Here is a 7,830-nt window from a genome sequence, read left to right on the forward strand (position 1 = left end):
GAGTGTGTAATTGAATTCACCAATCTTCTTTTTATCTATGTGACATCATTATAACTATTTAGGATTGATGAACCAAATTGTTTTTCACCCAAGACAAAAATACAACATTGTAAAATTATAATAATAGTTCAAAAAATAAATTTAAATATGTTTTTTAGAAAAAGGGAGGGGCTAGTTCCCAAGCAGAAGCGTAATCGGACCCTATTTTTATTACATTTATACATATCAGAGCAAGTTGATAACAGTCACATCGAAACCATCATATCAACCGGAATATCCGCCATCCATCACATCGCCCGGAATAATCACCATAGAACAGCGTATGCTGCTGGGCAGCAACACGAAGGAGGTTCGATCGCGGGTGGGGTGCGAGTTAGCCGACTGCCCCGTCCGCTGAGCCATGCACTCATGTGCAAATTTAGAAATGCTATAACATATTAGAATTAATAAACATAATCCAAATGTTATAACTTATGACATTTTTCTAGGTATATTTTCGAATTATTTTTTTCCAAAAGATAATTAAAAATTACTACAATTACAAAAATAATCAATAAATTTATAAAATTCTACTATTCTAAAAAAATTTCAAAAACTTAAATTCATTTTATATTAAAAAAGAATAATTTTAATAATAAAAATTTAAAATCTTACTTAAAAATTATTATATTATTAAATATCAATGAAAAAACACAATATAAAACATTTAAAATGCTCAAATTTAAATTTAATATATTATATTAATATTTCATATCTATATCATTAATTATATCCCTCACTCCACTAATTAACTTCTTAAAATAAACTAAATTTATACATTAAATAGACATAAATTAAATAGTGCATTTTTCCATCTAAAAAATCACTTTAAGACTTCTCATTACTAGTTGTTAACTATTCTGAACATAGATTAGGTTTATTAAATAATTAATAGTAATAATATTATATGTAATGATTCTTATAGTTATTCTAAAAAATATTATATTATTAAATTTCAATTAAAAAAACCAAAATATAAAATATTTAAAATATACAAATTTAAATTTAATATGTAATATTACTATTTCATATATATACCATTACTTATGTCTCTCACTCCATTAACTAACTTTAAAAAACAAACTAAATGTATACATTAAATCATCATAAATTAAAGCCCCAACTTTACATACCATAAAAGCTAAAAATGCATGTGGAATTTCGACTTGTCTTTTTTCATTTTGTCCAAGATGGTTTTACTAAATTATGGTTCATCAGAGAAGTCGTACGAGAGACATGTGTCACTAATACTAGTATTCAGATTGACTAACATGTGTATAGAACTTGCAGATTAACTAACACGTGTATTCTGAATGACCAAAAGAAGTACTAAATTATCTAAAATTTAACACATTTGCTTGGAGAAATCTATCCTATATTATGTCCAACAGGTCACCGCTCTTCACTTCTTAGGCTAACCTTGGGGACAGGAAAATGAGTTTGGAAAGTCAGTTTTGCATACAGAGGTTAAATTTCTATATCAAATATTAACATTTTTTTTCAGAGTGAAGATTGCATAAAAGCAAGCATGATTACTAATTGCATAAATCATAGCACAAAAGCGGAACAACCTTTTGAAAAATACAAGTTCAAGTTTCCCATTGAAGATGTAGGGGTGAAAAAGGATCTGGGATGTAGCTAGATACAAATCAAGAATAAATACATTTATTTTTAGTGGGAGAAAAATCACAACCAGAAATAGAAGAGATCTATGCAGAGTTGGGTATATTGACTCAGTTAATAAAGGAAGTAGGTTATGTGTCTGGCATAAGATATGTGCTGCATGATGTTGAAAGCGACCCGAAAGAAGACTCTGTCTTCCACCACAGTGAGAGGTTGGCTATTGCTTTTGGACTTATGACACTGCCACCTAAAATTCCAATTCAAATTGTGAAGAACCTTCATGTGTGCATAGATTTCCATAATGCCACCAAGTTCATTTCAAAAGTTGTTAAGCAAGAAATCATTGTAAGAGATGCCAATCGCTTTCATAATTTTAAGGATGGATTGTGTTCTTATGGAGACTATTGGTGATTTTAACACAAAACAAACAGTGGATTCTAGGTTAGACCTTGGGGGTTTCAGCAAATAACATTTTAGCATACTTCATATCTTTATTGGAGACTATGGAGTTTTAAGTAAATAACATTTTAGTTGCTTCATACCCTTATTGGGGACTAGTTCCTATTATTGGAAACATTACCTAGTTCCCTAATTGCCAAAGTATTCATAATCATTCACCGTATTAACAATTTCTTTCACGAGCTTCTATATTTGTTCTCAAAGCTTTGTTTCAGGTCGCTAGAAGGGGATCATGCTAATTAGGATGCAGTGCACTAAATTTGTTCAAATCCAATGTGACATAATTAAATAAAAAAACCTGAACTAGACTCTCAGGACTCCCAACTAGACAACCAACAGTTCCAAGTGTCTTCTGATTTTATAACCATAAAATGTTCCAAAATCTCAATGGCGTAAGTTTGCTTTTGATATGTATTAGAAAGAACCATTTGACTTAGGCAAACTTGAGCAGGTTGTCACCAGAGAAGCACAAGCTATTTGGTGTTATAACATTCTAAACATTGTCAGTTCTAACACTGCAATGGGAAACTTTCGACAGCCAACAAATTTATTAATGTGTTCATGGTTGAAAGGGAAAGCTAACCTGGATGCTCTGAGTGGTAAGTTGTATTTGAGCTGAGTACTTGTAGATGTCTAAATTGTTGTGGACATAGATTATCAGGCTGGAGGCGAATCCCTGTCCACTATGGACTGAGCTGAGTACTTGTAAATTTCTGAAGGGGTGTGGACACATATTGTTAGGCTGGCTGCTGGAGGTGATTCCTTGTCCATTGTGGACTATCTCAAGGACCCTAAAACTCCTTGTTGATAGACTGAGAGACCATGCAAGAGAATTGTGACCAGCGAGCAAAAGCACCAATCACCACCAACAATTAAACCCTATGAATTTTTTTGCAAAATCCAGGAAGACAGAAGAGAAAAGAAAAAACAACCACCGGTTCAGACTGCCCAAATCCAGCGAAGATCAAGCATTTTCAATAGGGTTCTGCCCCGTACAACATCCACTCTGATCAATAAATGCTTACACTTAACAGATGGAGAAGTTGGGTGGTGACATAATGCATTGCCGCCGAGAAGGACATGATCATTGATTACCTAAAACGATTTTGGAAAATCCATTCTCGTTGAAATTTGACATAACTAAAACTGCCAACTTTTAATTAATTTGGTGGTTTTTAAAAACCGTCCTCATTCGTCATAAAAACCATTGTGGGAGCATAAAGGAAAAATACGTTGTGGTTTTTAAAAACCGTCCTCATTCATCATCAAAACCATTGTGTGAGCATAAAGGAAAAATGCGTGGTGGTTTTTAAAAACTGTCCTCATTAATCATCAAAACCACCATGGGAGCATAAAGGAATAATATGAGTACCCAATTTTTTCCAAATTTTAAGATAGTTTGTTCAATGAAAAATGGTTTTCAAGCGAGTTCACCAAAACGTTTTAAGGAGAATATGAACCATATATCAATATTAGATTTTCACAACTATTTGCCGCGAAAGCTTTGTGTTTTAATACATGTCTCTGTGAGTGATTATAAATATATACTGACTAATGCTCTAGGCTTTGGCTATGCACAATAAAACGTGTAATGGGGAACTGCGCTTGGTTCAAAAGGGTTAATGATATTAATCGTGTCAAAAAAATTTGGCAACACACATTAACATACCATACCAATGCTCAGTGCCAATGCCACCTGGGTCTTGGAACAACCCACCCCGTACTGGTAGGTGGAAAAAAAGTGAAGAGCACCCCGTAAGGACGTTTTCAAAAAATTGTTGAATGTCAAATATACGTTTTCCTGAGTTTCAAACACGTTTAAAAAAAACAGGTACCAAACAATTTTAAACGTTAAATATGGTTAAAATGCCCTATGACAGGCATTTTTCCCGTCAAATTCCATCTCTGCTCATAAAGACGTTTTCAAAAAATTGTTGAACATCAAATATACGTTTTCCTGAGTTTCAAACATGTTTAAAAAAATAAGTACCAAACAATTTTAAACGTTAAATACGGTTAAAATGCCTTATGTGATCTGAAAATGGGGCTCTTAGGTTTCTTGTATAACTTACAAGAACCTCCCCCACTTCCAAAGCTTTAAATTTTTCCAGGTTTTAATGATTAACCAATGCGGAATTAAGAAATGCTTGAAAATATAGGTGTATGCTTGTATTTGCTTTTGACTAGTGAGTGCTTATGTTCATTTGCTTATGATGATGTGGAACACAAATAATAGTAAATAAAGCAGCAATTTAACAAACCCATAAGACAACAATATAATATGGAGTTCACCCTGATATCTTGGGCTACATCTCCTTGAGCTCTAATCAACTCGATTAGACTCTCTGGGATTATGGCTTCAATTCTTTTACAAGTGCTACACTTAACTCCATTGGTTTATAACTGAACCAATGGGCTGAGAATTCCATCTTACCCCTGGCTGTCCTTGTTCTGTAGACAGGTCTAGGCTTCTCTAGACTTGACTCCTTCAGTCAATGCTCTTAGCTTCTCGAGCTTCTGGCTTCTCTGACTCCCTCATAATTCTAGATTTGTCTCTGGAACTCCTTCTCCTGTCTGCGACACACCTCAGACAACCAGCCACAGCTCGATCATTCGATCTCCTGCTGTGCTGCAACTTCACTGCAGCCTCATGGCTCTTTAGAAGTGTATTAGAGCTCTCTGGCTCTGTAGCTCTACCTCCAACCTCTGGTGGCTTTGCCTATTACACTGAGCTCAATTTGAGTCTCACACAACAGATACAATCAGTAGGACTGTACTTGGATCCCCCTAGTCTCTCTGGAGTAAACAGACTCTCTGGAGTACTCTCTCTGTCTTTTTCTTAACCCTGGCTCACTTGCTGCCTTTGCTTCTTCAGGTCATCTCAGCTCTGGTTTCTTTGCTTCCAAGTCTGCTTACTACTTCCTGGTTTGCCCCTTCTCCTCTCTGTTAGTCTCTGGCTTTAAAGCCAATCTACTTCTTGACTGTTCATTTCTGCTTCTCGGCTTTTTGGTTCCCTACCTTCGTCCGTTCGAATCCCTTCTTTTGGTGGTTACAGTAACTACATAACACTTTATAGGGAGGTGGCCACCTATTCCTTTAACGGATGAGCGTGTCAGGTTCACCGGAAACACTTGATCATTTGAAATGGTCGTTATTTCCGTTTACTCTAAGAATTCCTGCGAAACACAAATCTTTGCCAACTCATCATCCACGTCAGACTTCAGAAACCTGCACAATCTGCTTTATAACTTCGTCAAATCCGGTCATCCATTGGGTCGCATCTCCGCCGTTGATCTAGACCCTCCAGATCCTACAGTCATCGCACATATCGAGCGGATAACTTGCTCAACGTTTACCCATCTGATGTGAGCAGTTTTCTCTCTCTTCCACCAGACGCGTGTCACTTGCTATGTGGCATCGAGCGGGACTCAGTCTAAACTGCTTACCGCTCGAAGCCCTTCCGATATCCTGCCGGTTTCTGTGGAATCCTGCCTCAGACGAAACCGAAACACTTTCCACTGCATTTCATGATTTTTCAGTCTGGGCGCATGTGGCTCTCCTTCTTTGAGGGGTTTTCACTGTGATATGCGATTAGCAACTTGTCGCTAATTGCATATCAAATTCCTCCCACGTTGACTCAAACCATCGCTGACTTTGCTAATTCACGACAGTGCCCATTACCATGATCTGTCGCTCTGCGCGCTTGATCGACAACCCTCATTGATTCACATTGATCACAGTTAGCAACTGTCATGAGGATTCCTCTGATATGCTTGATCTTCACAAGATCTTTAATCTTTGGCATAAATTATAGAGAGTTCATGAAGACTTAGAGAGTTTTAGGATCCATTTTGGATCACTATGACGGGCATTTTTCCCGTCAAATTCCATCTCTGTTGGGAAGGGAGCATATAACTAAATGTGACTTTGGCCATATGTTGTGGGCGAGGGACAGGGATGAGTCACTGTATATGAGTTTGAATTTGGATTTAGAGTTAGTCCGTTGTGACTGTGCATTATTATTAAATAATAATAAATACTCTTATTTACTAAAGGATTTATTTTAAGCATTCACCAAATATGATGTTGGCATTTAGGTTAGCAGTAAGAAATAGTTGTTTCAATTGTTAGTTTGAAAAAAAGTTATGATAAGATTTTTATTAGAAAAACATACAAACTAACTAAATTATGATGAGGTTTTCACTAGAAATATAACATTAGGAGTGTCAATTGATAAATTTAAAATATATGAAATTACAATTGTCAAATGTCAATGGCATTGAATTGCAATAGATAATATTGTGAATTGAAGATAAGGTTTAAGCAATTGATAGAACTTCCTTACATAATATTAATGTGCAAAGGTTTGAGCAGGGATTTCATAATTTTAATGTTTCAGTGCATAAAAATGCCTTTAAATAAAACAGTAAAATAGCAAGATTTTTTTACATGGCATAGGTTTATTTTTATTCTGACTTATGAATAACTAAAGATGCAGTTAGCTGCTAGCTCTGCATTTTGCCTCGATTGTACAATCTAACAGCCCAAGAGTGCAATATGTCAGATCATGTCACATCACCAAGACATCAAAACAAATTTCCCGGCTAGAGAAGTGAATTGTGTTTGGGGATTTCGATCATATTGGCTCAACGATATGATATGTGAGGCCTTATAAAGCATTAACTCAACCTATTGATTACTAAACATTGTATTTAATGGACATAACAAATTTTAAGTACCATATCTGGAACAACATGCTTTCGTTGTTACTATAGAAAGAAAGAATAAAGAAATAAATTATTTTAACGTCCACGAGGCTAAAGATAGCCTATGGGATAGATTGCTTCTTCATCTGCTTGATGTATTCCGCCCTTTTTCTGTGAAGCTTCACAATAAATGCTCCCAGCGTCTCGACAAACCCCTCGCTAAATAGATTATCCCAAGAGCTAGCTGCGAGCATATCTGCATAACTTTCCCTGTTGTCTTTGAAGGCCTCACATTCTAAAATGAAATGTTTTTCTATTTCCACTTTTGTGGAAGAACAAAAAATGCATACCCTTTCCTCCCACACTTCCTTTGGCCTTTTCCAATGCCCTGTTTCACAACGGAGTTGATGAGAATTAGTCCTTAACTGAGCAATAAGAATTTTGGCTCTCTAAGAGATATTGGCCTCTATGTATGCTTTTGGTTGATGATTATGAGTGGGATTAAACACTTCAATATAGTAATATTTCTTTCTTCCTAGCTCCTTATCCCAAGTACATTTGTGGAACTTTTCCATAACAAAAGCTTTTATCTCTTTGTTGTTTATAGGACATGTGTTCAAGCAAATACCCCATTTACTAAACCATTCGTTATTTTGCTGCATCCAAGTTTTTCTGCTCTTGCACAATCTATCATTAAAGACAACCTTAGGCCATCTACCCTCTTCCATTTGCTCATTTTTTTAAATACCTTATGACTTGCACCATAGCAATAACTTCAATAGGAGCAGTCCCTGTTCCACTTAACAAGATATCATAAGGAACTGCACTTTTAATCTTAAATTTGTCTGTAATCAAACGCTTCTGAATTTTCTCAATTTGTCTCCATTATATGTCGGAGGTACTGCTAGCCCACAGTTCACAACCATAGAGAATCACCAGAATCACTATAAATAAATAAAGAAACATAAATGTACATATATCCAATGAAATAACAAAATATATT

This window comes from Pinus tabuliformis, chromosome 3_1 (assembly GCF_031772625.1).
Source record: "Pinus tabuliformis cultivar Carrire ecotype Pingquan chromosome 3_1, CPIR1, whole genome shotgun sequence".
Taxonomy (NCBI): Eukaryota; Viridiplantae; Streptophyta; class Pinopsida; order Pinales; family Pinaceae; genus Pinus; species Pinus tabuliformis.